The 24,313-nt window shown below is 46.0% G+C and overlaps 1 protein-coding gene across 49 annotated transcripts in view; it reads right to left on the bottom strand.

Moving 5' to 3' along the window:
• The window catches only part of ASPRV1 (aspartic peptidase retroviral like 1), a 115,972-nt gene that overhangs the window by 23,445 nt on the left and 68,214 nt on the right, over positions 1 to 24,313 (bottom strand). For 45 of the 49 annotated variants that reach the window (XM_059187947.1, XM_059187942.1, XM_059187941.1 and 42 more), the window contains one exon: positions 18,393 to 18,532. The exons of 1 other annotated variant lie outside the window; for it this stretch is intronic. The gene's annotated coding sequence lies outside the window, so the exon portion shown is untranslated. Of the gene's footprint in view, positions 1 to 2,721; positions 2,884 to 12,761; positions 13,821 to 18,392; positions 18,533 to 24,313 lie in introns of those variants that run through there. 3 more of the 49 variants (XM_059187940.1, XM_059187950.1, XM_059187958.1) reach the window with 3 other exon arrangements.

Here is a 24,313-nt window from a genome sequence, read left to right on the forward strand (position 1 = left end):
ATACAAAGATACTGAACCACCTGTGATAATCACAAAAATGTAGAAATTATCTACATGTCCAAGAATAGCCGGTTAATTAAGTAAGTTATAATGCATCAGATGATGACAGAATGTGGTCAGAAATAATATTATAATATTTGTTGACATGGCAAATGCTTACAATAGAAGGTAAAGTGAAAGAATTAAGATACAAACTATATATTTTTTAAACTCAATACAATTTTTAAGTGATGTACATAAACAAGACAAGAAATACACTGATATGTTAAAGGTAGTTCTTAATGGGTCATATAGAGAATCTTACTTCTTCTCACAGTTTTCTTTCACAAAATTTGTATATATTGTAAATTTTCTACAATGAACTTTTGTTTATAATCAGGGAAAAAAGACATCAAAAATTCCCAACCATGGCAGTTCCTCAAAAACTTAAACAGAATTACCATATGACCCAACAATTCCACTCCTAGGATACACTCAAGGAAACTAAAAATGAAACAAAACAAAAAAAACCTGAGAACATATGCCCACAATAACATTTGTACATGAATATCCATAGAAATATTATTTATAATAGCCTGTACATGAATATCCATAGAAATATTATTTATAATAGCCAAAAACTAGAACCCCTTCACACATCCAGCAGGATAAACAAAATGTGGCATATCCACACAATGGAATATTACTCAGCAGGAAACAGGAATGGAGCATAGACACAAGCTACAATGTAGATAACATTATGTTAAGTGAAAGACACCAGACGCAAAGGGCATTTATTACAGGATTTCATTCCTATGAAACGTTCAGAATAAGCAGGTCCACAGAGACAGAGAGTACAGTCCACTAGTGGTTGCTGGATGCTGGGGGACGGGGATCAACTGTTCATGGGTCCAAGGTTTCTTGTTAGGGCAATGAAAATGTTCTTCAATTAGTGACAATGGTTACACAACCTTGCAAATGCACTAAAAACTATTCAATTATACACTTTAAAGGCTAAATTTTGTGATTTCTGGATTATTATATCTCAAAAAAAGGAAAAGGAAAAAATTCCCCTGTGTGGATGCCACATTTCACTGCTTCTGACAGTTTTCTTTCACAAAATCCTTTTCCGTACTTTCAAGTGATGCTCAGGCTGCCCCCCAAGCCAGGCCCATGTCGGCAGACACCTAGGTGGCCGTTCGTTTCTGTGACAGACAGACTTCTGAGAAGGTGACTGTGACTATGAATCTCTCCCCATTGGTTCCTTCCATCCTCATTAGCTCATTCATCTGTCTACCCTTTCTTCCCTCCCTCCCTCTAGCACTAAAACTATACTATCCACGGGGCCCCCACAGTAAGGAGCTAATCCTTAGAGCTACCCTTTGAAACTGACACTCTGTCCTTTTAAATCTCCCCTATAAAATACAAGTTTTCTGGGATTTTGAATTTACCACCTCTGTGGGAATAACTGATCTAACATACAGCAGGCTGATAAGACAAGAGATAGAGAAGCTTTAATAGGGGCAGAAGGATGGGGCAGGCTCACAGCAGGCAATAAGTTCCTAGAATGGACAAGCCTTGGCAGGGTATGAGGGCACTGGAGCTAGGAATCTTCTAGGAGGCAAATATTCTGACTGGGCAGCACTGAGAAGGTGGGCCTCTCTCCCTTTTGGGCCTGAGGTGGTCATCACAAAATCTTCCACCTCCCAAGTGCCACCCTCAGGCTTAGAGGCCTTTTAGACACCTCAAGTGGATGACATTGTTGCAGTAGAATATGGGGCACGGAAAAAGGGGAGAGGAGGAATTTAGAAAGGACTGGCAAAGTGGGGAGTTGGTCCCTCCTCCAGCCCTATGGAGGGCTCCGTACTGAAGGACGCTCAGCAACTGTCAGTACTCGGGTTTTCCATTAGTCTCAGTTGAGCCTTCTCATTCTACTGGAAACCCAAGGTCTCCCAGCAGCCTTCCTAAGAACACATTTCCTGCAGGACTGGGCCAAGGGTAAAGTAAAAAGAAGAGTCAGTATTGAAAAAGTATAAGTAGGAAAAAGCTAACGAAAAATTTAAAACTGGCCTGAGGTTCTTTTCTGTGGGGTGTACAGAACTTTGTAAAGAGCAGGTAAGGATTTGGGTCTGGGACCCTTGGAGAGGGTGAGGGAGGAGGCTGGAGGCCCTGGAGCAGGGGAGCCCTTTGAGTAAAGATGCCACACTCCTGCTCAAGGCAGAGTGGGCCCCAGCTGGGCAGAGTGTGTTGAAATGGAAAACTGATGGAGGAATTAAAAGAAAACAGGGGAGGTGAGCAGTAGTTACATCGTTTTGCACTTGAGGGTTCACCTGGCAGGCCTACAGGAGCACCAGGATGGGGGAGAGGGGAGTCTCCTGTGTGATGGTCAACAGTTCTGCCTGTCTAGCAATCTCCCCCCTCCCCATTCTTCTGGATACAGCACCTCACTTTTCTGAGAGAGAACTCCATCTCCCTCAATCCCCAGTGGGACTGTCTGGACAGGATCCAGACCAGCCAGTGAGACTCTGTCTCGATCACACAAAGAGGTTGGCATGGCTTCTACCTAATGGCAGCCTTCTTTTTCTTGAAAACCCAGGTCCAAGTTTTCTGGTCTTCCTGAAGCTTCAGAGCTGACCCTTTCTTCAAGGCTACCAGCTAGAAGTCTTCCAATAAATGACCTTTTCTTGGCTTATGTTAGCTGGACCCTCAGTGAGAAAACATGAGAAACATGATGCCAGGCACCTGGGTGGCTCGGTCAGTTAAGCGTCTGTCTTCAGTTCAGGTCCCGATCTCAGGGTTCTTGCACCAAGCCCTGTGTCGGGCTCCCTGCTCAGCGGGGTGTCTGTGTCTCCCTCCACGGCCCCTCTCGCTGCTCACGCATGCACACTCTCTCTTTCTTTTTCTCTGTCAAATAAATAAAAAATATTCTATTCCTCTGAACCTCCTGACTCTTGATCTTCGCCCTGGATGTACTTTTCCTTTCATGTAAAAATAAATAAATAATCTCTCTCAATCTTTCCCCCTCTCCTCTCCCCACACACCTACACACCTACCCACACACACACACACACCTGGTTAAACTCCAATGGCTTCTCACTGCTCTTGGGATAAAATCCCAAATCCTTCCTCTAGGCCTGCCGCATCTGGTCCCTGGGCCCTCCCTGGGCTGGCTCAGCCATTCCCACCCCTTCTCCCACTGCCTCTTGCTCTGGGCCTTCTGCACCTCGTGGTCTTTGCCCATGCTGCCTCCTCTTTTGAGAAGGCTTTTCACCTGCAGGCTGCAACTGAACCATTACTTCCTCACAGAAGCCTTCTCCCCCTAGTCTAAACCAAGTACCCCTGTCACCCTTTTCCATAGGACCCTGTTATTTCCCATCACACTGTTCACCTCACTTTCAATAACCATCTGTTTCTATGTTTCTTTACTTCATACCAGCTCCCTACACAGGGGTGATGGTTTCTCAGGTTTCATTGACCCGAATTCCCCAGAGCCCAGTATACATCCTGACAAGCATTTGTTTTCTAAATATTGAAAAGACACCCCTTTGCCTGTAGGATGAAAATCTAAGCTCTTGACACAAAGACCTTTTCACATCTGAGCTTGGCCAAGCTCAAGTTGGCCATCCCTACCCCTGACCTCCTTAGGAACCTTGGACTCAGGACGCCTAGGTGGCTCAGTCAGTTAAGGGTCTGCCTTCGGTTCTGGTCATGAGCACGGGGTCCTGGGATTGAGTCCCACATTGGGCTCCTTGCTCAGCATGGAGCCGGCTTCTCCCTCTGCCTGCCATTCCCCCTGCTTGTGCACGCTCTCTCTCTCACAAATAAATAAACTCTTACCAAAAAAACAAAAAACAAAAAACAAAAAAACAACCCTGGACTCCAGCCAGACCAGATTACTCGCCATTTTTTTTTTTAAACACAATTTGCCCTTCCTCATCTTCATACTTTCCTGTAAGTTTTTGTCTTGGTAGAGAGTAGCAAATCCCTATTCAACCTTAAGGCTCATTTTGGCTCCTTCTTGGACTCCTCCAGGCAGCATTCCCACCTCTCCTCTCCCCTCCCTTCCCACATTATTCTGTCCCCTTATTGTTCTCCTACCTCTCTTCTCCATTAACTCCTGAGTGCACCTTCTCTTCTTCAACTCATGTGCCTACTACACGTCCTAGAACACAGAAGGACCTCAAAGGAAAGATCTTTCAGTGGAATGGTTTCTGCTCAATAAAGGAAAAACATTCCAATATTCCATCAGACCCCCAAGCAGCATGTGCTCCCTTGTAAGGCAGTAAACCTCCCCGGCATAGGGAATTCTTTAAGCAGAGGCTGTATACCCTATCCAACAGTGTTTTTCAAATTCTTTGTGATCCATTATAAACATCCATAAATATCACACTAAAAACAAAAGTTTCACAAAATGATATTTGCTCTTTCTTCCATGGGGTATCCGTGGTATTTTTTTGTATTTCATTTTTTAAAATTCCTGGTTTTAACCCTTAAAAATGGGGTTTCCGGAGCCAGAAATGAGTCAAGACCCACAGTCTGAAAGCCTCCCACACATGTTAAGAGTCTCAGATCTCCACAGTGCCACCATTTCCTCTTTGACATCAGTGGGCACTTCCAGGTAACCTACCCGATCAAAAGGGTGATTCTCCTAGAGCAGAGCAGGGACTGGAGGGGAAGGTTCTGTTGAGTGGTTAACAGGTAGGAGGTTTCCTGGACACAGCTGCCCAGAGACCAAGGCCTCTCACTCATTCAACCCCACAAATATTTATTGAGTACCTACTATGTGTGAGGCACTGTCCCTGTCTCAGGAGATACAGCCATGAACAAGAGATTAAAAATGTCTGCCCTGATGGCAAGGATGTGGAAAAATTGGAACCCTCATCCATTGCTGGTAGGAATATAGGTGCATCCTTTATGGAAAATGGTTTGATAGTTCTTCAAAAGGTTAAACATATGAGGTGCCTGGGTGGCATAGTTGGTTGAGCAGTTGAGCATCTGACTCTTGGTTTTGGCTCAGGTTGTGATCTCAGGGTCATGGGATGGAGTCCTGCATCAGGCTCCTTGTTCAGCATGGAGTCTACTTAAGACTCTCTCTCCCTGCATGGGGTGCCAGGGTGATTCAGTCAGTTAAGCATCTGTCTTCAGCTCAGGTCATGATCCCAGGGTCCTGGAATCAAGCCCCTCATCAGGCTCCCTGCTCAATGGGAAGTCTGCTTCTCCCTCCACCTCTCCCCACCACTCCTGCTCACTCTTTCTCTCAAATATATAAAATCTCTAAAATTAAAAAAAGAAGACTCTCCCTCTCCCTCTGCCCCTCCTCCCCAGTTCCACTCTCTCTCCCTCTTAAACAAATAAATAAGGTTAAACATTGAATAATCCCATGATCCAGCAATTCCACTTCTGGGTATATACCCCAAAGAATCATAAGCAGAGACAAGAACACATAACAAGGTTCATAACAGGATTATTCAAAACAGCCACTAAGTGGAAGCAACTCAAATGTCCATTAGCAGATGAGTGTATAAACAAACGTGGGATATATATACAACGGAATATTATTTCACCTTAAAAAGAAAGGAAATTTGGACACACGTTACCACATGAATAAACCTTAAAGACATTATGCTACGTAATATAAGCCACCCACAAAAAGACCATTATTGTTTGATGCCACTTATGATGTACCTAAAATAGGCAAATTTACAGAGGCAGAGTAGAATTATAGTTGTCAGAATCTGGAGGGAGAGAGGGTGAGGTGTTACTGTTTGGTGGGTAGAGAGATTCAGTTTGGGATGATGAAAAAGGTTTGGAGATGGATGGTGGTGATGGTTGCAAAATAATATGAATATACTTAATGCCAATAAACCATACACTCAAAAATGGTTAAAATGGTAAATTTTATGTCATATATATATATTCCTAATTTTTTTTAAACCTGGTGCTTGGAACTTACGCCCTAGAGGCACAGCTGGGGAGAAGAGCTCGTTAATAGAGTAGCATTACTTCTCCCCACCTCAGAACAGGAGCCGTAAATTATATCTGGGTCCTGGAGAATCTGGGTGGAATAGTAGGAACGGGTCAGGAAACAGGAGGCATGCACAGGTTTCCCCACAACCTCCTCACACAGAATAGTTCCCTTTGTATCTATGTTCAATTTTAAGCATGTTCAGAGGAAATTCTGTTGGGAAAAAAGAGCCATTGCATAGATTCATCAGTTGGAACAAATAGATCTGGTGGGGGACAGGCGGTATATAGGAAACTGTGTACCACCTTCTTAATTTGCTGTAAACCTAACACTGTTTCTAAAAAATTGTTTTTAGGGGGTGCCTGGTTGGCTCAGTGGGTTAAGCCTCTGCCTTTGGCTCAGGTCATGATCTCAGGGTCCTGGGATCAAGCACCGCACGGGGCTCTCTGCTCAACAGGGCCCCACATGGGACTCTGTTCAACAAGAAGCCTGCTTTCCCCCCTCTCTCTCGGCCTGCCTCTCTGCCTGCTTGTGATTTCTCTCTGTCTCTCAAATAAATAAACAAAATCTTTTTTTTTTTTTAATTGTTTTTAGGGGAGGAAAAGGCCACCACTACCTAAAAACATGTTTTTCAACTACTGCCTTCCTTCTCCAAAATGACCACTGGTTGAGAGAACCTTTCATGAAGAGTGAGCTAGCAAGGTACAGTCTGCAGGAGGGATCCCCTAGACACACTGCAGGCAGGTTCTGGCTCTGTGAGGGATGGGGGCCCCATGAGCAGATCCAGGGATCCAGCCCTGGAACGGTAGGACTCTCAGAGCCTCTCTAGCCCTTCCCCTGGGCTGAGGTGGTCAGTTATTGGAGCTCTGGCTCCATCTCTTCCCAAGGGCACATTTCTCAGCTGAGTCTCTTCTGGTCTAGACCAGGGTGGGGTATAGAAATGGCATCCTCCCCCCCGCCCCCCAATTTTGGCCTTGGAAACCTTGGTTCCAAGTCCAGGCTCTGCCCTTTATAAGACACTTAAGGTCCCACCCTGTTTATTTAGCTGTAAAATGGGGATGGCCTGACACCACCCATCTCCCAGGATATGATGTGTCAGGACACCACCAGACAACGCCCAGCACAGGGCCAGGCACAGACGAGACACACACAGGGAACTTTAGTGTTTGGGCCCTGACGCTCAGGAATGGTGTCGTGGGCCCCAGTTGTGGGGCGGGCCCTGCACCCTTGAACCTGCCAGGCCAGCCTGGCCAGTCCTAGCACTCGTTCGGGGTGCATTTCTTGCACAGCCACCCCCAGAACAAATAGCCAGAGAGAGAGAGCACTACACTGACAAAGACAGCAGCCTTCAGATGCTTAAAAATGCTTTAGAGCCAAGTCACGGTTTCAGGAGCTGGTTTCCAGGGAAGGAAGCCTCTGCCTGCCGCCTCCAGGAGCCTCCCCTGAGGGGCCACACCCTGCACTGCCCTGAACTCATCCCTATTCGTGGCACAAATCACTTGCCTGCGATTTCTTGAGGACAGGTGGACCTTGCCCCAGGCTGGGGTTGAGGGAGGTCCACTAACATCTCTACTACTGGGTACTTAATTTCACTTCCTGTGGTCCCCCCACCCCACCCCCACCTCCCGCCATTTGAGGACTATTCTCAAAGGAGACAGAACTCGAAACAAATGGAAATAGGGCAATTTTTCTCTCTTACATTAACACTCTGTGCCTCTCCCTAACAGAGGGCCTGTTTTTGCCTTGTTCATCCCCCTACTCATACAGACGTCAATAAGGAAGGAGACAAGCAACCTTTGTGCTGGACAGGCTTCCTCTACAATCACCGCTAATTCTGGACTTTGGTACTTCTGGATACACACAAGGTATGACATACACGTGAAAAACCAGTAGGTTCATTAAAAATCTAAGCTCATCCGTCTTCTTTTGCTGCTGCCCACCCTTCTCCCTATAAAAATCATTTTTACTTCATCATCAGAATCTAATTTCCAAACTAGTAAGAATTGGGTGCTTTTTCTCTACCCCTCACATTATACTTCTACTGAAAAAAATGAAGAATTTTATTACATAGTTTCTTAGAACCACCACTTGACCAAACCCTACTCTACTTCTGGCCTTGGGGACATATCAGTGAATGGCTCGGCAAACCTCTGAAATCTTTCCAAAGACTTTTGAGATTGTTATCTTAGTTTATTATTATTATTCTCCCCCATTAGAAAAAATGTTTCATCGTTTTGTAATCAAACAGCATTTGCAAATATCAACACAAGGATGTGTAATGTATTATGCATGCATACTATATAATCATCTATTGTTAAGACAGAATCCTCCTGGTGGTGTAACACATCTCCAGTCCCACTGCCTTCCACTTAACATCCCTTTCTCAGATGGTGTGGAAGGCGTGGAATAAATCATCTTTGTCTCAGAAATACTTAGCTTCTCTTTTTGCTCACTGATAGGAACACCCCTGCAGTCCTCCGGGATGATTCACAGAAGCAGATCTGGGAGAGATCTTGAGGGGACAAGAGAGCCTTGAGGGGACAGGCCACCAGAGAAACAGATATCGGGCCCTGCCCCAGTGACTGGCCAATGCAGGGTGAAGAGGGGGAAACTGGTCCTCGCCACCTCCCCCCCGCTACTCCCTAAAAACTCACTCCTGGCCAAAGCCTGGTGGCTTTGTCCTGCCTTCTGGTCATAGATCACCCCCCCCAGGCCTGCCATCCCCAGGGAGTGTCCATCTCAGAGTCTCCTCTCTACATCTATCTTTAGGGCATCAGGGAGCCACTAACAGCAAGCTTTAAGGTGAGAAAGTATTTATGCACAAATTCACTCTGACGAACAACAGAATCCAACAGAAATGGAAGGATTTTAGGCTGTGAGGCTGGGTGTGGAGGACCTGCCTTGTGAACCTGAGATCACAGCATGCCTCAAACCCATGAGGAATATGGTTAGCCCTAATCAGAATCAGCTCAACAGCATCAAATTTATCCAGATTCACTGAGGTTCCAACAAAATACCTTCTCTAAAAATGGGAGCTTCGGGCACGTGGGTGGCTCAGTCGGCCTTCAGCTGAGTGGAGGATCCTGGGATCGAGCTCAGAGGGAAGCTTGCTTCTTCCCCTGCCTGCCACTCCCCCTGCTTGTGCTTTCTCAATCAAATAAATAAATAAATAAATAGATGAAGCCTACTAAATTGCCAAATAGTACTTTAATCACTTTAAACGGAAATCTTGCTGAAATTTGGCCCACAATTTCCTAAAGCCTTAAAAACTATCCTTTTTGCAGCACCTATATGGCTCAGTCAATTATGCATCTGCCTTCGGCTCAAGTAATGATCCCAGGGTCCTGGGATTGAGTCCCCTGTTGCATCAGGCTCCCTGTTCAAGCAGGGAGCCTATCTCTCCCCCTCCCTCTGCTTGTGCTCACTCTCTCTCTATCTCTCTCTCTGTTGAGTGAATGAATAAAATCTTTAAAAAACAAACAAAAAAAAAAAACTATCCTTTTCCAGGGTGCCTGCATGGCTCAGTCAGTTAAGTGTCTGACTTTGGCTCAGGTCATGATCTCAGGGCCCAGCTTCAGGCCCCATGGGCTCTGAGCTCAGCGGGGAGTTGGCTTCTCCCTCTCCCTCCCAACCCTGCCCTGTGCTCATGCTCTTTAATAAGTAAAATCTTTAAAAAACAAACAAAAAGCTATCGTTTTCTCACTGAAGTGGTCATCATTATGAGCATTCCCTATGGAACTAGACAATAATGTGATTATGTTTCCTTATTGTTGCTCTGTTCTTCCCCCATGGCCTTCACTTTCCTGTCATCTACACATCAGTGTCTAAAAACAACCTGCCAGCCCCACCCTTCCAGGTTGTTTCTTTTCTTCCATAGTGGTTGGGAAATCAGACAGCGACTCTTGTTAGAACAGTGAGCTAAACACAATTTTTAAAAAAAGAAGAAGAAAGAACAGTGTGCTAAGCGTTACCAGATCTGAGACCCTCAGAAAGCTAAAACACTGGGTTGAGATGCAAAGATTTTGATGTAGTTATTGCCACGGATCCTGTTTTCAATAACTTCCAGTTCAGGGCTAAAGTCCAAAGAGACGTTCCTATTACTGTGATGCTGCACGCAGAGCTCTGTGTTTTGCCCTTCTTCTGTTTGTTATTCAGAGCCTTGCCGGTGAGCGGCCTTGAGGGGCCCCACTCAGCCTGGGAACTTCACCTCCACACAGAGTTTCAGCAAGAAGGATGAAATGTACGGCCCTGGGATACTGACACTGAGCTGGCATCCTTCAGGTTTCTGGAGCCCTTTACAGACTTCAGCCTCCTGTCACAGCACCGCGACAGCATCTGTGACCATGGCCACTTGACAGTATGACCAACTGGCCCCTGAAAGGAGACGCAGAGCCACACCAGGCAGACTGCCACCAGGGGCACACAATTGCCGGTGCCATCGTGGGGCAGCTCAGCCAGGAACCCGGAGGGGGAGGTCTAGATGATGCCACGGGGCCTGTGTTTTCAGCTGTTCTGAGCAATGAGCTCACACTGCATTTTTCACCCCATGGGCTGTGACCCATTACTAGGTTATGAAATCAGTTCAGTGGGTCACAACCAGCAAATTTCTTTAAAAAAATAAGTAGAACAGAAAATATCCAAGTGCATCACATACAGCGAGGATGTTATTTTTATAAAACTTTTGCTTCAGTTTTATATATCTGCATGTAGGTGTGTGGTGGTTGGGACACAAGATGGATTTCTCACAGGAGTGGTGGTCAAGGAAGTCTGAAATGCGGTCCTCTAACACACATCCATCCCGCAGCTACACCTTCCTCAGACCCAGCCCTGCCACCTCCCCACCTCAATGAGAAGTCCAAAGGAATCTGTTCAAGGTCCTAAAACTGGCCTCACCTGAAGGCACAGGCGTAAGGGAAGCCTTTTTGGGGGAAGTAGGGCTTGCTGTGGCCAGAGCGGGAACAGGGAGGGGGCAGCAAGGGCAGAAGGAAAGGCATGGGCAATCTACTATGGTAAGAAGGAGTGGGGCGAACACAGGGCTGAGAAAGGCCTGTGGGGGATAGCTATGGACACCTGCACTCCTGGGGAGGGCAACTGAGGGGCTGAGGCTAGAGGAGTGGGAGTTCCTGACTTGATTCCAAAGACCTATTTTCAAAATTACCTTTGGGGGACACTAGAGGGTGGGAGAGTCAAGTGGGGTGGTGCCCAGCCTAGTGCCCCTATCTCTCAGTGAGAGGGCCTGCTTTTCTTTTGTCAATTTAAATTTAACTTTTAATTAATTAAAATGAAAAATTCAGTTCCCCAGTTATACTGGCCACTTTTCAAACTCTCAATAGCCACATAGGACTCATGGCCATCATGTTGTATAGCACAGAGCATTTCCACCAGTGTAGCAAGGTCTACTGGACACGGGTATTCTAGAATGAGCAAATGATTAATTCATTCCAGGACTGCCTTCCCTCAGGAATCCGACGACTTCCATTATTTCTTTTACCCCTGTAGTTCTTTTTTTTTTTTTTTTTTTAAAGCTTTTATTTATTTATTTGACAGAGAGAAATCACAAGCAGGCAGAGAGGCAGGCAGAGAGAGAGGAGGAAGCAGGCTCCCTGCTGAGCAGAGAGCCCAATGCGGGGCTTGATCCCAGGACCCTGAGATCATGACCTGAGCCGAAGGCAGTGGCTTAACCCACTGAGCCACCCAGGTGCCCCTACCCCTGTAGTTCTAAATGCACATGTCTCTAGGAGGGGTACTGGAATGACCTAAATTTTTACCAAAGAGTAACTGGTTGATATTAATGGCCTGAAGAAAGCCAGAGCCTTCGAACCCATCCACCGTAGACTGGGAATGTGTGACAGCATGTGGGATGAAGGGATGTCAGAAGACGCTGCCCTAGCCGTACGTGCGGTCTGAGGGTACTGAAGATAAGGATAAGCTCCTCTCTCAGGGCATGTGGAAAACTTTGAGAACTCTGAGGAAGTCACCCACAGTTATTATTCTTCTTCAAGTGAGAGTTTATTCCCAAAAAGTCCTCAGCAAGGGGGTTATTAAACAGGAAACAAGCACTTCTCTATTTCTAGGGAGGCAGTAAGAAAGAATGGACACAGGCCTTCCCAGAGGTGGATGCCTATGAACTTGGACATCTTCTGCTCTTAACATTTGCTCTGTGACTAGGTCCATGGCTCTATCTCCTTCAACCCAATGACTCCCTGAAAAATACCATCAGCCCAGGCCTAGAGCCCCAAATACTAACTTGTTATTTCTACCAGGAGCCTCCAACGGCAATCCCAAGGAGAACTGTAACACTCTCTGGCCCTCCGTCCCCCTCCCCTATTTCCTGTATTCTGGTTTCTGGCTCATCCTCCACCTGCTCACTCCATCATCCAGGTCAGCACCCTATGAGTCACCACTGACTCCTCCCCTTCCTTCCTTGCTCCCCACCCAAGGTCACCACATCTTGGCCACCTCTCCACTCTGCCATGAATCTGCCCAGCTCTGACCCCTCCAGCCCTCACAATCACAGGAGCCACCCACTGGTCTTTCTGCTTCCCGTCAGGCCACCTCCAGCCCAGTGCTTCTTAATCACAGATAAGCAACAGAATACCTTGGAGAGGTGTTTAAAATATAGATTCTGACTCAATAGATCCAGCCAGGTTGAGCATGTGTATTGTGCAAAGTGCCCCAGGTGATTCTGATGTGTACCCTTCATTAAGAATCACTGCCACCAAAAAAAAAAAAAAAGGAATCACTGCCACCTTGCCACCTCCTCCTCCTCATTATTAATAACAACAAAAACAACAATTAACATTTTTTGTGCACTTACATGTACCGCCTCGTGTAATCTTCATGACAATCTTGTGAAGTAGGAGCTATCATCTACTCCGATTTTACAGGTGCTGACTGAGGCACAGAAGTCCCATGGCTAGTGAGAGTAGGACCAGAACATAACCCACCACTTCTTACCATTCTGCTCTCTACACCACTGTATAGACCTGACTTGAAGTGTGGTTCCCTTCTTAATACCCTTTAAAGACAGTTCTAGGAAAAGATGCGGAGGGGTACTTGGATAGCTGAGTCAGTTAAGCATCTGACTCTTGATTTCTATTCAGGTTATGATGTCAGGGTTGTAATCAAAGGGCTTGAGTTCCCGCTCAGTGGGGAGTCTTCTTGAGATTTTCTCTCTCCCTCTTCCCCTCCCCCCTTCTCCTGCACGCTCTCTAAAATAAATAAATAAAAATCTTTAAAAAAAAAAAAAAAAAAAAGGAGAGGCACCTGGGTGGCTCAGTCCCTTAAGTGTCTGCCTTCAGCTCAGGTCATGATCTTGGGGTCCTGGGTTCAAGCCCCACATCAGGCTTCCTGCTTAAGGGGGGAGCCTGTTTCTCCCCCTGCTCCTGTTTTCTCTCACTCTCAAATAAATAAATAAAATCTTTAAAAATAAAAAATGTATTTTTTTAAAGATAGGAGCTTAGGGACACACTCGTGATTTCCCTCTCCATCTAATCTCCCACCGCAGCTTCTTAACTCTACAAGAAATATTTTGATCATGGTGGTAGTTATAGAGTATACACATTACAAATATTCGCTGAGATGTACGCTTAGGATGTGTAGCTTTCTTGTATGTTCATTCCTCCTCAGTAAAAAGGATTCTGGAAATAGTCACTTAAAAAGAAAGAGAAAAAGAAGAAAGGAAGGAAGGAAAGAGAAAGAAAGAAAGAGAGAGAGAGAGAAAGCAGGAAAGGAAAGGAAGAAAGAGGGAGAGAGGGAGGGAAAGAAAAGAGGAAGGAGGGACAGTAAGAAAGGAAGGGAAGGAAGGAAAAGAAAGGGAGGAACGAGGGAAGGATGGAAGCCAAGGAAGGAAGGAAGGGAGGAAGGAAGAAAAGGGAAGGGAAGGGAAGGGAAGGGAAGGGAAGGGAAGGAAAGAAAAGGAAAGAAAGAAGGAGGGAGGGAGGGAGGGAAAGAGGGAGGGAAGGGAGGAAGGAAAAGGGGAGTGAGGGAGGGAGAGAAGGAAGGAGGAAAGCGAGGGCCAAGCAAACGTGAAATAAGTAAAAACATGCATGCTCAGAAGAAATTAGGAAGAAGCCATTACAATGCTGGTGATTATGAAAAATTCTTTCTGGAATAACACATTTAAAAACAGATTAATAAAAAATCCCCAGAGCTAACCCACAGGAAACCCTTAGAGAAGACCAGGATTGAAGAGGGCACTGCCTGGAGGCAGGGTCCCCCGCAAGATGGACAGGTAGACCCCAGTATAGGATGGTGAGACTAGAGCAGGGAGCACACGGCTAGGCATACAGCAGCCACAGCAGCAGAGACACAAGAGCTCTGAAGGTCCATAGGGCTGTCTTTGGGTCAGACTATGGAATGTCCCACATGGAGGTCAATGGGAGGGAGGGGCTTCTTCCTTAAAGAGCCCGGTGATTTCTGCATCCTGAAGAAAGTCCAGCCCCATCAAATCCAGCTCCAAATCCGAATGTTTGCTGCTTATGAATATAAAGGGCTCCACTGGGATGACCCATGTTTCCAGCTCCACTGTGTAGTCCAAAGGAGGAGGATTTAGCACACTGATTTTGAAGTCTACCTTAAAAGAACAAAGAAAATTCTGAGAAAAACAGTGTGATGATGTATACCTCACACTAGCATCTATTAAGCTATATTAAAGAAAAGGTGATCAAAATAGAAGGTACTGGTGGGCGCCTGGGTGGCTCAGTGGGTTAAGCCGCTGCCTTCGGCTCAGGTCATGGTCTCAGGGTCCTGGGATCGAGTCCCACATCGGGCTCTCTGCTCAGCAGGGAGCCTGCTTCCTTCTCTCTCTCTCTGCCTGCCTCTCAGTGTACTTGTAATTTCTCTCTGTCAAATAAATAAATAAAATCTTAAAAAAAAAAAAAAAAAAAGGGACGCCTGGGTGGCTCAGTTGGTTGGGCAGCTGCCTTCGGCTCAGGTCATGGTCCCGGCGTCCTGGGATCGAGTCCCGCATCGGGCTCCTTGCTCCGCAGGGAGGCTGCTTCTCCCTCTGATTCTGCCTTCCACTCTGTCTGCGTATGCTCGCTCTCGCTCGCTCTCTCTCTGACAAATAAATAAATAAAATCTTTAAAAAAAAAAAAAAAAATAGAAGGTACTGGTGTATGAACAGATCAATTCACTGGAACAGACCAGAGTCCTAGAGCAGACCCAGGTATGTGTGGAAATGTACTGTAAGATGTAGTCAGTATTTCAGATCAGGAGGCTAAGGATAGATATTTTAATCATTGCTGACTAGGAAAAAGAAGTTAAACTCTCAACTCTCAGAATTTACCAAAATGTTACAAATTCCATATAGATTAAGAATTAAATGTAATTTTTTTCCTTTTTTACTTATAAATGTAACTTGTTAAAAAGAAACCATTTAAGTATTGAGAATTGATATGAATATATAATTCTGCAGCAGAAAAAAAAATTTTTCTAAGCCTGACACAAAGACAGAAGCATAGGTTCTGCCTAGAGATCCAAATACCAATGAGTTCTCTCCACCAGGAACCTCCATCAACAATCCCAAGACAGATTATAACAATCTCCACCCCTGCTCCCCACCCCGACGTTTCCATGTATTTCTGAGTCTGGCTCATCCTCTACCTGCTTACTCTGCCATCCAGATGAGTACCTTTGAATCACCCCAGACTCTTCCTGCTCCCTCCTCATTCCCCCCTCCCAAGGTTACCATTTCTTAGCCACCTCTCATTCTGCCCTGAACCTGTGCAGCTTGATCCTCACCAGCCTGGCCCCAACTGAAGGCCTCATCCTACCACCCTGTTACCAGCTCAAGGACTGCCATGGGCCTCTCTACTTCTAGTCACAGCCACCTCCAGTCCAATGGCTTGGAAATCTATAAAGACCACCTTGACTGCATGGACATTTTAGGTTAATAAATTCTTAAATATGCAAATGACAATCTAGGATAAACGGTTGTTATATAAGAAAGGCTAAGAGTTAATATCTTGAATATATATCAAGTTCTCCTTTAAATCAAAAAGACAGGGGCGCCTGGGTGGCTCAGTGGGTTAAGCTGCTGCCTTCGGCTCAGGTCATGATCTCAGGGTCCTGGGATCGAGTCCCGAATCGGGCTCTCTGCTCAGCAGGGAGCCTGCTTCCTCCTCTCTCTCTCTGCCTGCCTCTCTGCCTACTTGTGATCTCTCTCTGTCAAATAAATAAATAAAATCTTTAAATAAAAAAAAAAAGACAAAAAAAGAATAAGCCACACTGAATAATAATAAAACACCACACAAATGAAATGAAAAAAATATATACCAATAGAAAACTAAATAAAGCACATAATCAATCCTTCAAGAGAGAATTACCAATGACTAATTGGCCTGTTAAAAAAAAAAAGAGTCCCGGGGCGCCTGGGTGGCTCAGTGGGTTAAGCCGCTGCTTTCGGCTCAGGTCATGATCTCAGGGTCCTGGGATCGAGTCCCGCATCGGGCTCTCTGCTCAGCAGGGAGCCTGCTTCCTTCTCTCTCTCTCTGCCTGCCTCTCAGTGTACTTGTAATTTCTCTCTGTCAAATAAATAGATAAAATCTTTAAAAAAAAAAAAAAAAGAGTCCCACTAATAAAATAATAATTTTTTAAAAAGAAAAGCAAAATAAGGCAGCAACAATAAATTACTATTTTTACTTATCAAATTTGCAATTAAAAAAAAGTAGGGGCACCTGGCTGGCTCAGTCATTAAACGTCTGCCTTCGGCTCAGGCCATGATCCTAAAGTCCTAGGATCAAGCCCTGTGTCAGGCTCCCTGCTCAGTGGGGAGTCTGCTTCTCCCTTTCCCACTCCCACTCCTTATGTTCCCTCTCGCTGTCTTTCTCTCTCTGTCAAATAAATAAATAAAATCTTAAAAAAAAAAAAAGTAGTATTCCCTAATATTGGGAAAGCTGCAGGCAAAGAGATGCTCTCATAAGACTGGGGGTAAGCGCCTAAGTTGATCTGTCCTCTCTGGAAGGCAACTGGGCAATATAAAATGAACCCATTGAAAGTGTGCATATTTTTTGATCTACCAATTGTACTTCAAGACTGTATTCTAAGAATAAAAATAAGGATGTACACAAAGTCAGATTTTATAGAAGCCTTACTGTTAGTAACCCAAGGGGCAATAATAAGGGATTAGTTAAATCATGGTAGATATACAGTGAAATCTACAGAGCCGTAAGAAGTGTGTTTATTGTCAAAACTGTTTACAATGTATTGCTAAATACAAAAAGCAAGTCACGGAACCATATGTATGAGACAAACCCAGTTATGTAACAAAATACATGTGTGTACACATCCACATATGTGCACAGATAAAAGATCTTTAGGCATGTAATCAAAATAATAACACATACCACTGACTAGTATTAATAGTATGACTTCTTACTTCCTTCTTTGTTGTTTGTGTTTCCCACTTTTAAAAGAACCATGGTGGTGTGATATAGACCTCCTTCCCTACCATCTGCCTGGAGGGAGTCCCTGTCCAGAATTCCCATTTGACTCTGAACATCTCCATGCCTTACACATGATATATGTGGTATTTCTTATGCTTCTGTTTAACTTTTCAAACTTAATCTTGTCTCTTCAATTCTCTAGACCATGGGTAAGGGTCTCACAGTGCCTACAGGTTCTTGGAAAATGGCCCATGAAAGACCATGTCACCTCTGTGCCCGTGACCCTGTGGGCTGCCTGAGCACAGACTGGTTGGCTCCACAGGTGTGGCATTCAAGCTCAGCTGCAGGCCAGGCTTGAGGCTGCATGTTGTGGGCCACCTGTCAATTTCATCCCATTGAAGATGCTTATTGTTGCTGCTCATTATTGTTGAGTGACAAGGCTGTTTGTTTAAAGCACAGGTTACTGCCCCCACACCCAGAGGCAAAGCCAATCTTATGGCATCCTATAATTAAGGAACCAATGAGTATTTCCTCTGGCTTTGATCCAACTGATCCCCTCCCACTTCTTCTGCCACCCTCCCCCCATTTACAGCTTCCCATCTTGGCTACTGGAGGCCTCCTTTGGAAGAGCAGCCCCTTCATCAAAACTATGGGCCTAATCAGAGTAGTCCTGTGTCCCTGGTGTCCCAAGCTTGACTCACCAGCTCCTCCTTGTCCTCCTGTGTGATCAGGTCTGCTCTCATATTTAAGCGAATCTGCCACCCAAGCAGTTCAGCCTATAGAATGAAAGAGCCCTAGGAGACCACTGTAGGAAGGACGTAGGATTTTTTATGCAAATCCACTAAGTTAATTTTCATGGTTGTCCATAATCTCTGTAATCAGTACTCACTTTGGTGAGTGAAGGAAAAAAAATACAAAAGCCATCAGAAATGGGAGAGTCAGAATCTGGGAGTAAAGACCAGTCCTGCTTGTTTTCCCTCCTTGTATAGCTATGAACAATCCCCGGTGCTCCCAAGGTTCTAGAAGTAGCAAAGAAGGCAGGGAGGTCCTGCTGTGCTTACCATGAGCATGTACAGAGGGTATCTGGAGACTGAGCCTAGACTGCCACCATGGGAACCTTGGACTAGGTACTTTACAGCTCCATGACTCGGCTTCCCCATCTGCAAGATGAGATGATAATAGTGGAACCTGCCTCACAGACCTGTAAGGATTAAATGAGTTAATGAAGATAAAGCACTTAGAACAGTTGCAAGCTACAAGAGAACAAGACATAAACGTGCTTGGCACTGTTAACAGAAGGAGGAGCTACATGGTGACAGTCATGTTGGGAACTGTCTAGCCTCTGTAGCCAATGGTTTCTCAGCCTCAACACTAGTAACATTTTGGGCTGGTAACTCTTCCTTGTGAGCAGCTGTTCTGCACACTGAAGGATGTTTAGCAGTAGCCCTGGCCTCTCTCTACCCACTGTATACCAGTAGTACCCCACTAACCCTCCCACATACTAATTTGTGATAACCAAAAATAGCTCCAAACATTGCTAAATGTCCCCTGCTAGTGGTATTGGGACAAAATTGCCCCCTTTCAGACCACTGATACAGTCCTATAAAAGCCACTGTCACAGGGGCACCCAGCAGACTCAATAGAGCACCGACTCTTCTTTTTTAGAGGGGACAGGAAAAGGGAGAGAAAGAATCTTAAGCAGGCTCCATGCCCAGCACGGACGGAGTCTGATGCAGGGCTCAATCTTGCAACTCTGAAATCATGACCTGGGCCAAAATCAAGAGTCAGACGCTAAACCTACTGAGCCACCCAGGTGCCCCTAAAGCACGTGACTCTTGATCTCGAGGTCATGAGTTCAAGCCCCATGTTAGGTATAGAATTTACTTTTAAAAAGGTAGTGGTGGGGGCGCCTGGGTGGCTCAGTGGGTTAAGCCACTGCCTTCAGCTCAGGTCATGATCCCAGGGTCCTGGGATCGAGCCCCATGTCGGGCTCTCTGCTTAGCAGGGAGCCTGCTTCCTCCTCTCTCTCTGCTTGCCTCTCTGCCGACCTGTGATCTCTGTCAAATAAATAAATAAAATATTTTTTAAAAATAAAATAAAATAAAATAAAAAGGTAGGGGGTAAGCGTCTGGTGGCTCAGTTGGTTGGGTGGCTGCCTTTGGCTCAGGTCATGATCTCAGGAGTCCTGGGATTGAGCCCCACACTGGCCTCCCTGCTCAGCAGGAAATCAGCTTCTCCCTCTCTGTCCAGCCCTCCCCCTGCTGTGCTCTGTCGCTCTCTCAAATAAATTAATTAAATCTTTAAAAAAAAAAAAAAAAAGCCACTGCTATGGAGAAGCGATGCCACACACTCGGCAGGTCTGGTATGGATCCAGGACTAAAGGTCCCACAATGGGGCCCCTTGTGGCTTGATGTAGGAGCTGCAGGTGGGGAAGTACAGAGCAGCCAATTCTATTTCTGTAGGTGGCTGCCATTTTCTTTCCAGGCAGATGGAATGGGAAACTGGGGCCTACTCTAGTAGGAAGTTACCCTCACCCTTGAGAGACTAAGAGGGTGTAGACAGAAAGGGAGTCCAGGAGCTGACTTCTCTGGCAGCTTGTGTCTGTGGCCTTGAGAGGCCTCACGAGAGCCCTGAAGAGCCCAGAAGGGAGAAGGCCATAGGGGATTCAGAGCTGCCTTCGGCTCAGGTCATAATCCCAGGGTCCTGGGATTGAGCACCATATCAGGCTCCTTGCTTAGTGGGGAACCTGCTTCTCCTTCTCCTTCTGCCTGCCACTCCCCTAGCTTGTGCTCTGTCAAATAAATAGAATCTGAAGGGCACCTGGGTGGCTCAGTGGGTTGAGCCGCTGCCTTCGGCTCGGGTCATGATCTCGGGGTCCTGGGATCAAGTCCCACATCGGGCTCTCTGCTCGGCGGGGAGCCTGCTTCCTCCTCTCTCTCTCTCTCTCTCTCTGCCTACTTGTGATGTCTCTCTGTCAAATAAATAAAATAAAAAATCTTAAAAAAAAATAAAAATAAATAAATAGAATCTGAAAAAAGAAGAAGGAGGAGGAGGAGAAGGAAAAACCGTTAGCAATAGTTCTATCTAGAGAGTAGGAACAGAGGACTGGAGAACTTTTGCTTTCTCCTTTGGTACTGTTAAAATTTTCTACTATGAGCATGTATGTTTTTGAAAATAATAGTTTTTTAAGATTTTATGTATTCATTTGTCAGACAGAGAAAGCACAAGCAGGGGCAGCGGCAGGCAGGGAGAGAAGCAGGCTCCCTGCTGAGCAAGGAGCCTGAAGCTGGGCTGGATGCCGGAATCCCAGAACCCTGGGATGATGACCTGAGCTGAAGGCAGACACTAACGGACTGAGCCACCCAGGCATCTCGGATATTGTTTTTTTAAAAAGAACAAGATAAATTTATATCTACTGAAGGAGAAACATTTTTAAGATACATTGCAACTTTTTTTAATAGCACAAGCCATAGGAATGAATCTCAGTTCACAAATTCAAGTGTGAAGGACACCAAACTTTAGTTTCTATAACTCAACTCAAATGTTTATGGTAAGCTCCTATCGTGCCAACAGGAAACTCAACTATAGGTGTATCTGAGTTCTCCTGAACTGAATACTGAGAAATGCCAGGCATGGAGCAGAGGAGGTGGCTGTGAAGCTGGCTGAAGCCACTCTAATAGCCTCTGCTGCTCTCTGCCACCCATGGGCATCCAAGAATCTTGGACCAGGCTGACTGTGTCCCTACAGCTTGGTGGCCACCCCTCTCTGGGATCTTACTCCTGCCTGCCCAGGTGATCTGCTAGAAAGCAGGTGGGACTCTGGAGACCACAGATCTTTCTGTCCTGTCTCTCCTGCCCTGAGCCAGTCTGGGGAAGAGAGGTCTGCAAAGAACTGGGGGTTCTTTCCACTCCCGGTGAAATCCTTCTTTCTCATTTCTAGTCAAGGTATTGAGTCTGTGCAAGAGAATCATTTTCCTTCAATGAGCTATTCCACAAACCCTAAAGTTCTCATAAGTGCCTAAGTTTTTGGCACACAAAAGCCAGAGACACCTGAAACTTGATTCTATTTTCTAATCTGGGGAGCTAGCTCAGGAGGAAATGAGCTCCAGGAATGTGAGAGTGGGAAAGGGGAAAATCCAAGAAGAAAGAGATTTCTCCAATATTATGCCAGCCAAATATATGTATAAATATGGAGCAAAAAGTCTGAACATTCCCACCAAAGAATTAACAGTGTCTACCAGTAGGGTAAGCTTTTAGGCTAGGGGAAGGGCTAGAAGGGGGGCTTTACCTTTTTACTTTCTGTATTTCTAAACTGCTTTTTAAAGAAAGATTTTATTTATTTATTTATTTGACAGAGATCACAAATAAGCAGAGAGGCGGGGGGGGGGGGCAGGCTCCCCACTAAGCGGAGAGCCCGACGAGGGGTTCAATCGCAGGGCCCTGAGATCATGACCAGAGCCAAAGGCGTCAACCCATGAGCCACCCAGGTGCCCTGCTTTTATTTTTTAATGATGAAGCTCTATTCAGTATCACTTATATCATCTACTATTTTAAATATATAAATACACATATATTTTTCCCTCTAGGCTAGAGCTGAAGGGTGATGCAGGTCACACCTATTTAGCCCACCCAAGGGCAGAACCTTGTGGAGTATATGTGCATGAAGGGTTGCAAGACTTGTTAGGAAAGAACTATTCCTAAGGGAAGGAGACAAGCACAGTGAACTGAACCAGGGCCAAAGCTTTGCTCAGTGGAAAGGGGGAAGTAATTCTGAGCTGAAGTCGTAGTAGTTGTGACGTACACATATCCGTGGGATCAAACCTCAAGGATCTGTGAAGCACTGGAGGTGCCAGCAGCCTCCCAGCCCCACTCCTGCAGTGGAGCCAGCTGATCTCGTGCCAGCAGGAGTGTCAGTGGCTCCCAGCAGGCGCGGGGCGTCTAATGGGTGTGGCAATGTCCAGCAGAACTGATAGCTCCATGGGGTGTGACAGGGGCAAAGGGAGGTTGCCGAGTGGAGGAGGGGGAAAAAGATAGCTGGGAGTGGGAGGGTGTAGCTGTCTAACCTTATCCAACAGCGCCGGGGAGACACACACCCTGGGGACGCCCAAAATGCTCACAGGGTGAGGGTGTGGGAGGTAGGCAAGACCTGGAATTCTGCACTGGCAGGTAGGAGCAAGAGTCAGAGATACACGTGGATGAGCTCTAATGATGTGACAAGTGCACAGGTGTGCAGGTGTGTGCACAGGTGGGGAGCACAGAAGAGGGAGCCACAAAGTCTACATGGGAGGGGTCATGGAAGGTCTCCTGAGTCAACTGACATCGGTAATTCAGAGTGGGTGGGAAGGGTGGAGGGCATGAGGAACTGCACGTGCAAAGGCCTGGAGCTGTGCGGGAGCTAGCCAGAGGCTGGGGGAACTAACTTAGAGTACCACAGACTCAATACAGGGGAGTGGTCAGTGAGGCCACGCAGATTGGGTTCCTTGATAAGGAATTTGAACTTTATTCTGCTGGCAATGGTGAAGCTCAGAAGAGGGCTTTTATGCAGGGAAATGAGATGAACAAATTACCAGGCAAATTTTTCACCACCACACTCCCACCACTCCTAGCTAACTCTCACCGAGTGTGTAGTCTCAGAGTGTTGCTTCCTCCAGGAAGTGTTCCCTCACCACCTTTCGGGCTCAGCTAGCCCTCAGCTCAGGCTTCTAGAGGCTCGCAAGCACTGCCCTCTCCTCCTTCCCCATCACGTTGTGTCTTGATTACCTGTGCCCTGTACTTTCTTCTGTCCCCTCATACACTGCGAGTGCTGAATGCCAAGGACTACGCCTATTGTGCTCTATGTTCTATCCCCAGCACCCCACACAGGGCCTGGCATGATAAGTATTCAATATGTATTTATTTAATAGGAAATTTATTTAATAGGAAATAAAACAACAAGAAGAAGATAAGTGTGAGAAGATGATCTTGTGGTTTCCAGCCAGAGTTGCAGATTGGAAATTGGAAAGGGGAGATGAGGGGGCCCAGGGAGAAGGTTCAAGCTATAGTTTGGTTAAGGAGTGATGAGGGCCTGACCTGAGGCACTGGTGGTAGAACTGGAGAGCAGAAAAAGATTGAGAAAATCTTTAGGAGGCAGTACTGATAGGCTTGGGTGATTAGATGAGGGAAGTGAGGGGATCAGATAAGGAGAGGAGGGCTCCTGGGCTTCTGGCTTAAGCAGTGGGTAGATGACAGATTAACCGAGACTGGCTATTCTGGACGACGAGGCAATGTGTTGGGGAAGATGATGAAATCAGTTTAGACCTGTTGACTTTGACATGCCTGTAGGGCATACAGGTGAAGAGGTCCCAAGGGCAGCTAGAATCACAGCGCTGGATCCCAGGACAGACATCTGCACTGAAAATAGAGATTTGGGAGTTGTCAGCCTACAGGTGATGGCTTAAGATCAAGGAGGGGATAAGATAGCTCAGGGAAGAAAAGAGGAGGGAAAACAACAAGGAAGATCCCCACCTCTAAGAGGTAGGCTTGGGGTGGGGAGATACGGAGGGGAAAGAAGACATAAGAAAGGAAGGAAGAGAGCAGCATCCTAAGGGAGAAGTGGCTTCAAGAACTAGTAAACACAGTCTGTGTGTGTAGAACCCTGGCTCCCCTTAACAGCTGAGAAAACTGAGGTCTAGGGATACCGAGGTGCTCCAAGCCACAAACTATTATTGCCCACGATCACACACCTTGGTGCCTCTCAAATTATGATCCCTGGAGTCCTGGGAGTCCCAAAGGCCCTTCCAGTGCGGCCCAAGAGGTAAAGACCATATTTATAATAATACTAAGACTTTTTTGCAGTACTCAGTTGACATTTGAACTGATAATACAAAAGCAACAGTGGTGTAAAACTTCTGGGGACTTAACACAAATCACCGAAGTCATATTCTTCACCCCAGGCACTTTGGTTTAACAAAAAGGCTAGCTTCACACAAGAATGCCATGATAGA

The sequence above is a fragment of the Mustela lutreola genome, chromosome 9 (genome assembly GCF_030435805.1).
Source record: "Mustela lutreola isolate mMusLut2 chromosome 9, mMusLut2.pri, whole genome shotgun sequence".
Lineage (NCBI taxonomy): Eukaryota > Metazoa > Chordata > Mammalia > Carnivora > Mustelidae > Mustela > Mustela lutreola.